The sequence below is a fragment of the Macrobrachium nipponense genome, chromosome 38 (assembly GCF_015104395.2).
Source record: "Macrobrachium nipponense isolate FS-2020 chromosome 38, ASM1510439v2, whole genome shotgun sequence".
In the NCBI taxonomy this organism is placed as follows: Eukaryota; Metazoa; Arthropoda; class Malacostraca; order Decapoda; family Palaemonidae; genus Macrobrachium; species Macrobrachium nipponense.
Genome location: NC_061098.1, coordinates 5,531,362 through 5,539,503, shown reverse-complemented (window position 1 = coordinate 5,539,503; position 8,142 = coordinate 5,531,362).

Genomic DNA, 8,142 nt, shown 5'->3' with positions numbered 1-8,142 from the left:
CCTGTTTCCTACCAGGTGAAGGGCTTCTACTCTCCGAAGAACTCATAAAGTGCGAAGGGGTCTTACTCTGACCTAAGCTCGTACAAGGCGCCTGGCGCCTACTCGACTCCTGACGCCTGCTCGACTCCTGGCGTCTGTTAGAGCTCCTGGCGCCTACCCGACTCCTGACGCTGCTCGACTCCTGAAGCCTGCTTGATTCCTGGCGCCTGCTTGACTCCTGGCGCTTGTCGTGACTCCTTGTAGGCTCTTGACGCCTCTCACAAGACTCCTGGCGTCTGTAAGGCTCTATAACTCCTGTAATATTCTTGGCGCCTACTAGGCTCTGTCAACTCTATGTTTCTCACAAGCTCCTGCTTCTTAGGCTCTTGACGCCTATCCTGATCCTCAGAAGAGGAGTCCGACTCCTGACTTCTCCTAAGAGACGTAGCTGACGCTTGCTCTGCGAGCGGCTACCGCTGGGAACTTTCTTCCTATAGATGGGAGAGGATCGTTTAAAGGAGAAGAACGAGAGTCTCTCCGGAGACGAGCGCCTGCTAGAGTGAGAAACTTCTCTCCTACCAGGAGAAGACAATTTTGATCTCTTCACTGGAAGGGAGGAGTCTTTCCTTCGAGGACGAATCCTTATGTAGAGCGCCTACCAAGGAGGATATTTGCTCCTGTAGATTAAGCAGGAAAGCTTTGTCGGATCTTGAGGCGCTGGAGACGGTCTTCTCGCCCTCTTACTAGTCGAAGGATCCTCTGGAAATCGCTCTGGGCTTGAATCAAAAGCGTCTCCTTTTCGGCGCTACCCACGATCTCTTCAGAGGACGAGACTTCGAGCAGAGCTCCATCCACGCCTGGACGAGGAGGAGTCCGACGCAGAAAAACACTCTTCCAGGATGACCTTTTCTACGGCTATCCAAGGCAGCCTGGGTCGTTACCTTCAGGGTCTTGCCGAAGGGACGCCTGATCGTTGGGATGCTCCACATCCTCCCTGCGGCGGGTTTTGACATTCCTCCTCCCCTGGTCCTGGGAGTTTGAAAGCGGTCTAGGCCTAGGAGCAATGCGGAGCCGATCAGACGCCCTCCACTGCACTGGGGTGTTCACTGTATTCACTGACACTCTTACCTTGTGTTTCCATGGCTTTAAGCTGCTCCTGAAGCTCCCTGATCGAGGATCTCATTTTTTCCATTTCTGAAAATGAACCCTTAGATTCAACACAGGGAGAAGGGGCTGAGGTTATGGGATAAACATCATCTAGTTTGTTAATTTCTGATTCAGGCTCAAAAGAAACAAGATCTACTCGAGCTTCTAGCTGTCGCTTTCCTAGCTCTATCCTTCTCTCTTTTCTTAATATAAGAAGCTAAATCCTTCCATCCTTGCTCCGAAAGCCCTTCACATTCAGCACAAGTTCTATCAACCGCACATTCAGAACCTCTACATTTACTACAAAGCGTATGAGGATCTACCTCTGCTTTAAACAACCTAGTTCTGCATTCTTCCCTTGCACAAACCCTAAACTTAGGTGTTACTTTAGCTTCAGCCACCCATCTTAATGAGAAAAAACCAAATCCAAATCCTAATCCAGTCCAAAATAACAGTCGTATGCCAATCCCGCCCGAAGATAAACAAGAGTACTTCACCAAATTGAGTCCAACCAATTCTCGGCAAAATGAGCAGAATTCCAATCAGGAGAGACCAAACAACAGTTGTTGCCGGCCTCAGCGACAGAGAAAATCTGGCTCAGAAAACGGGAATGGTTGGGAATTCCGCCACCCAGCGGCGGGAATGGTAGATCACCTGACCTACCGGTAGCGTGTGCCGCGAGTTTTGAATTCTGTCGGGACGACGGAGTCTATAGCTAAGTATATATCTGCCTGGTAAGTCGCATGTATAAAACTTTAAAGCTCATCTGAGTGCAGTGACTTTTGATACATTACACAAAGAGGGATCATTAGGATTACAACTGGTGCACTTTATAATAACTTCATTCAAGGTAATTTTGATAAAGTAAATGATCTTGCAACATACGGTAACATGTCATTTGGAACTCACGAACCTGTAAAATTTTCCTCTTCTTCCTGATCGATGACGAAATCTCAATCGAGAAAAAAACCCGGCCATAGGCTCTTGAGTTCCAGAGCCAGAAAGAAATCCTGTTTCCTCGTTCTCTTGGTTGGCTGAGAAAATAAAAGCAAGAATACTGCACCAACACTCAATACATCCATACTTCCTATTTTAATCGGAGTTGACTAAATTTCCTGAAGCAGAGTATTCTTCACACAAATACTAGCCAACCATTTTTTTACATATATTTTGAATAAAAAAAAAAACACTGGTGGATAACCAATATTCCATAATACCAAGCATCATAAGCATCAAAGAACAAGATTTTATATTATATATACATCAGACAACATCAGAGATTCAAATTCATAACTAGGCTACAATTAATTTCTGTAACAGGAGCACTAGGCTAGTGTACAGTTTACTAGGTATCAGCTTTTTTAACTAGCCAAAACCAATTAAAAAACATTCATAGAACATAAAATATCAATATTCAATACCGACACCTCATATATATTAATAGTGAATACCTAATGAGCAGCTGATCTACCAATTAATGTCAATTAAAGCACAAAATGTCCTAAGTTCTAGTATCTAATCATATGGGTTTCATCATGTATTGTCCCAAATATACGTTTTTAGACTTTCAATTGTCCAATGCTAGTAGAGGGTATAGCCTATGTAAACCATTGGTTGAATTTTACTGGAATAGTATTTACCTTCTTTTACCTATTTAGGCTATGCTCTTGATTATGCGTATGTCTTCTGCTTCTGTCTATGATATTCACCTACTGTCATTTACTTATGCTTTTCCCGTCATCCCCAAGGTGTTGGCACTGAACACGCCAACCATGGTAGTACTTGCTGAACCTAGAGGGGTGCAGTAGTAGTCTTCAGTTTTACCATATTTTAGACTTGAAAATATAATTTTTTTCCGTTTTAATGTGAGCTTCGAACAAATCTGACATGCATTTCCATTAGCAAATGCCCTACCCAACCAGACCTAACCTAAACTAGGGTAGCCTATGAGGTCCTTAGCCTAATGAATAGGCCTACCATTAGGCTAGTTTGAAAATATTGAAAAAATTAGCCTTATTCTGAATGAAAGCTATCAGTGGGATTAAATGTCTAGTAATTAACTTTTTTTTTCTTTCTTTCTTTTTTGTCCCCAATCCAAGTCCCCGTACTAGGGTACTAGCTAGCTAGTAGGTAGACTATCTCTAAAAATACTCATTTTCTAACAAAATAAATGTCGGGGACATTAAAAGCACATTATTAATATAGTAAAAGTATAAAAATGACCAGAATATATTTTGAAGTCTAAAATATAGTAATATACCTACGTAATGGTTTAAAGCAAAATAGGAACACGAACTTGGATACGTTACGGTTAACCTCTCTTCATAAAAGACTAAGTCTTTAAAACACTGCTTAGCTTCGACTTACTTGCTTCACTCTTAGTATGTGTATCTGCCATCAAAACTGTGCAAACGGTTACTGTTTTCTTTTTTACTTCAACAGATTAACTCCATGAAGATAAAATTATCTATACAAGCCGGGGGATACAAGACTGTCAAAGTAGTAGTAGTAGTGGGTGGGATATGTCTTTGAAACGGCTCCCTTGCTTCTTTTATTCCTCCTTTGTTTGTGTTTGTTTGAGTTTCTTCTCTCTGAAATACCACATTTCTTTTATAAAATCTTTCCTATTCTCCACTTCCTCCCTCATTAGAACTACCAATAAGATTATATTTGCTACTAATTCTTCTTTATTTTCTTGATATGGTTGCTGCATGAAGCTATATCTATTTCTAATTTCATTGTATGCTGGACAGTAAAGCAAGAAATGTTCTAAATTTTCATTTTGTTCCTCACAGTATAAACATTTTGTATCTTCTCCTTTTATCCTATTTCTGTCATTTAATCCTAGTATACCTAGTCTGGCCCTACTGATCAGCATTGTTTTTTCAGTGTTATCATACCAGATTTCTTCTCTTATGTTTTCTTTATATTTTCTGTAGATTCTTAACGTTGACTTTTCATTCATTTCTTTTCTGCCATGTTTTTCCTGTCCCAAATTGTTTATTATTTCTCTTAACTGTTTGTCTTTTAACTGCTGCTTCAATTTACTTAAGTTTTATGTTTAGTTCTTTCATATACTCTTTTCACTTGCATTATCCAGGTTTTTTTTTTTTTTTGTTTTTTTTTTTTTCATACTGATCTATGGTTATCTCATATATGGAGGCCTATTTTCCACCATTCTTCAGTGTATGTTTCAGGTAGAATAGTATTCTTGATATCTCTAGATTGGCAGGAAGAGGCCCTTATTTCAGATCTTAACGCACAACTTGCTGTGTAACTTGGCGCTTTCAAAATTGCTCTGTATACTTTATTGTCTTATCTTCTGAAATTCATTTACTGTTTTTCCTGTCAAGTTTCATGACTTCCATTGCATACATGAATGAAGGCATCGCTAGTCTTTCCAGTACAATTTTCCTATTTTTTACCCTGCTACAGCTTTTATTGATGAACTGCATTAGGCCATATTTGCCATCTGCTTTGCTTTAATTTGGGCCCTTTTTATCTGTTCTCTGAAGCAGTCTTTCATCTTCTATGTGCTCCATATTCTCCACATCATCAATACTGTACCAGTCGTTGTATATTAGTATGTTACTCTTGTCCTGTTTATGTTTAGGCCACATTCACTTGCGATTTCCATAAGGGTTTTTTATTGATTTTGTTATTTCTTCTAGTGTGTGCTCTAGTATTAATCCGTCGTCTGCATATGTAGTAGTGCCACTATCCATATTACTTCATTTCTGAACCTTCTGTTGTATTTTCTAATTTTTCTATTATCAGGTACGTTATTAATAGAAAGAATATGGTTGAGCCATTGCATCCCTGTCTTATTCCATTAGTTACGTTTAGTTCTTTTTGTTCTGTATTGTTAAGGCATAGGCTTGTTACGTCATTTGTAATATATCTTTGCAACTGTATTTATTTTACTTCTGCATGTAGCCTGTATTTCATCATGACCTCAATGAGCTTTTTCCTATTAACCGAGTCAAAATGCTTTTTGGAAGTCTATTGATACTACAAATAATGGGTCCTTCTGTAAGTTTCTTGTATGCAGTATTGTAAGATATATAAATTCGATTCCTCTCTTTGTGCGGTAAAAGCCTGATTGCAGTTCATTCATTTTTCCCATATATTTCTAATATGTTTTTTCTATTTTGGTTTCTCAGGATCCCATGAAGATTTTATATGATGCATTTGTTAGAGCAATAATTATATTGGCCTTAGATCTTTGACTGTGGGGTTTTGTTTTTTGGCGTAAGTGTTGTTTTTTACTTAAACCAGCTTTTCTGCGTTTTCCTGCCCTTCAGTATGTTATTTAAACATTCTGCCAATTCTTTTTGAAGGTTGTTACTTTGTAAGAGTAATCTGAACAGTACTGGCTTCATTCCATCTGGTCCTGGTGCTTTATTTGTCTTCATTTTCTCAAGTTGATTTTTTACATCTTCTGTTATGTTGATTTCTTCCATGGGTCTAATCTCTGTCTCTGTTGGGTCATACACTCCATGCATATATATGTTCCCTTAAATATATATGGCATTTCATCTGCTGTCCTAATCTTTTCACTATATCTTCCATGTCATGTTTGTACTGTTCTTTCTTGCTTTCATTCCATATCTCTCCTATTTTGTTTTCTTCTTTTTGGTATATTGTTTCCCAGAATTTTACCAGCTCTTTCCCTAGGGTTTCGTCCTTCATCTCTTGCTTATTTCATCGAATATTCTTATCCATTCTTTTTCTGATGTGGTCTTTCCTCTCAGCATATCTATATATTTCCCAGATTTTCCTGTGTCTGTTTTTTATCATTCATTATCTCATTTCTAATCTTTTTCTTCATATGCTTTCTTTATTATTATCTGTACTTTTTGTTTTTTGTTTAAGATATGCTTCTTCATAGTATCTTTTTCTTCTATTCTTGTGGCTTCCTTTTTAATTTGTTATATACCCTTCTTTGACTTATTTCTTTCTTTATTTCTTTGGTGACCCACACTGGTTCTATTTCTTGTTGTTTTCCTGTCTTTAACCTTCTTTTGATTATTTTCTCTAAGTTATTTGTTTTTGCTTCACTCATTGTTTCTTCCAACTGGGTTAGATCTCCTTTTGTGTCTTGTTGGCTTACTTTAAACTCTATATATTCAAGGTATTTCCTGGTAGACTCTTCTGTAACTTTCAAATATTTGATTTCTTTTGTTTCATTTCTGAATGTTTTCCTTACTTTAGTGTTCATTTTGAATTGGACCTATATGAGGTGATGTTCTGATAGATCATATTCATATTTTCCCTCGTCTATCTCCATACATTCATATTTTTTATACATATTTTGATTGACTAGGGCAAAGTCTATAGCACTGTTCTGATCTCCTCTACTCCAGGTTATCTCTCCTTTGCAGCTGGGATCTCAGTTTAATAGCGTTAGGTCCTATTTTTCCATTAGGTCCATTACATATTTTCCATTTTGATCAAGTTCTTGTGTCCCTATGAAACCTAAATGCCCATTGAAATCCCCAAGGACTATCATAGGCAGGTCTGTGGATTTTTCTATGGCTACATGTAAGGCGCTTATTATTTGTTTATTTCTTTCTTTATCACTAGTTGACATGTAGACCAGAATTATGTTGAATATTGTTGTTCTATAATTAACCTTTACTATTAGAATGTTTTTGTGTTCCGACTTTTCTTTTTCTATCTTGATCTCTCCTTTGGTTCTATACATTATTAGTAGGACTCCTCCTTTGGTGTCGTCTTCATCTCTCATTGAGTCTACAACTCTGATGCTTGTTAGGAATAGTAATTTTTGCTGTTTAAGGTGTGTTTCTGTGATGCACATAATAGTGTTTTCTTTTGCTATCTCCACTAGCTCGATTATTTTTGCTTTTGTCAGTCCTTGGGTGTTTATAAGCTTTATTTCAAGATTTCTTGATATATCTTCTGTCTTGCTCACTAATTTTTCACTGTCTCTATTTACAAAATTGCTTCTACCGTCTAACCATTTATCTATCTTTTGCAAACCACTTTTTTCTTCTAGGTCTAATAGTCTAAGATTGTTACTAAAGTTACTTCCTTCACCTACCTGCCCTAAACTAATTTTCCTTCTACTTCCTTCCTCAGAGCTCTTAACATTACTACAAGATATTCTATTTTCTCCTAAATCTAATCTATTTACACTCCTAAAAATATTATTACTCCCTATCTCTAAATTATTTACAATTCTATCTACTTTACATTTTCCTACCTCTAACTCATTTCCACTTCTAACAATTCTTTTGTTTCTATCTATATTCCTCTGGAATCCCTTTTTAGAGCATTCTAGTCGTCTGAAAGTTTTCCCTTCTCTTCAGCTCTCCCTTACTTATGAACCATCCTTCCTCTTTGTTATCCTGCTTTTTCTTTAATTCAGATCTTAATATGCTATCTTTTCCTCTTTCTTTAGCAGTCATATCCTTCTTTGCATTCCTTAGCAGTCTGGCACTTTTTAATATGTTCCACTTTTCCCTCTCATTGCTGAGTTTCACTAGAAGTGGTCTGGGCCTTGATCTGCCTATCGCCTCATTGTTTTGACCTTGTTGCAGTCGTGGCCTACCTAACCTTACTACATCTTTAATTTTCCATTCATCTTTATTAAGGTTAAGTTCTTTTGTGAATATTTCGTTGCACTTCTCTTCATCTAGCTTCAAGTTTTCCGTTTCCTCTCCTGCTATAGGCTCTGGCAAAGTTGAATATGAATCATAACAGTATTAGTAGTAGTAGAATGGCGTTCCTTTGTAACGGCTCCTTCCGTTTTGGTTTATCAGCGATTTATCTTCTTTGTTATCTTGATCGTATTGTACACTTTCGATAAATTCCCTCTTAACTTTAGTTAACTTTCTAGAAAGCTCTGAGAAATGTAATACATTAACTATTAGTTAATTTCCACCTTCCTTTTTTCGTTGATGCACAAAAAACGTTCTTGTTCTGCTGTATGGGACAGTAAGGCTGAAAAAAAAATTAGGGTAAACATTTAATTGATTTTTTTACAATGTTTAA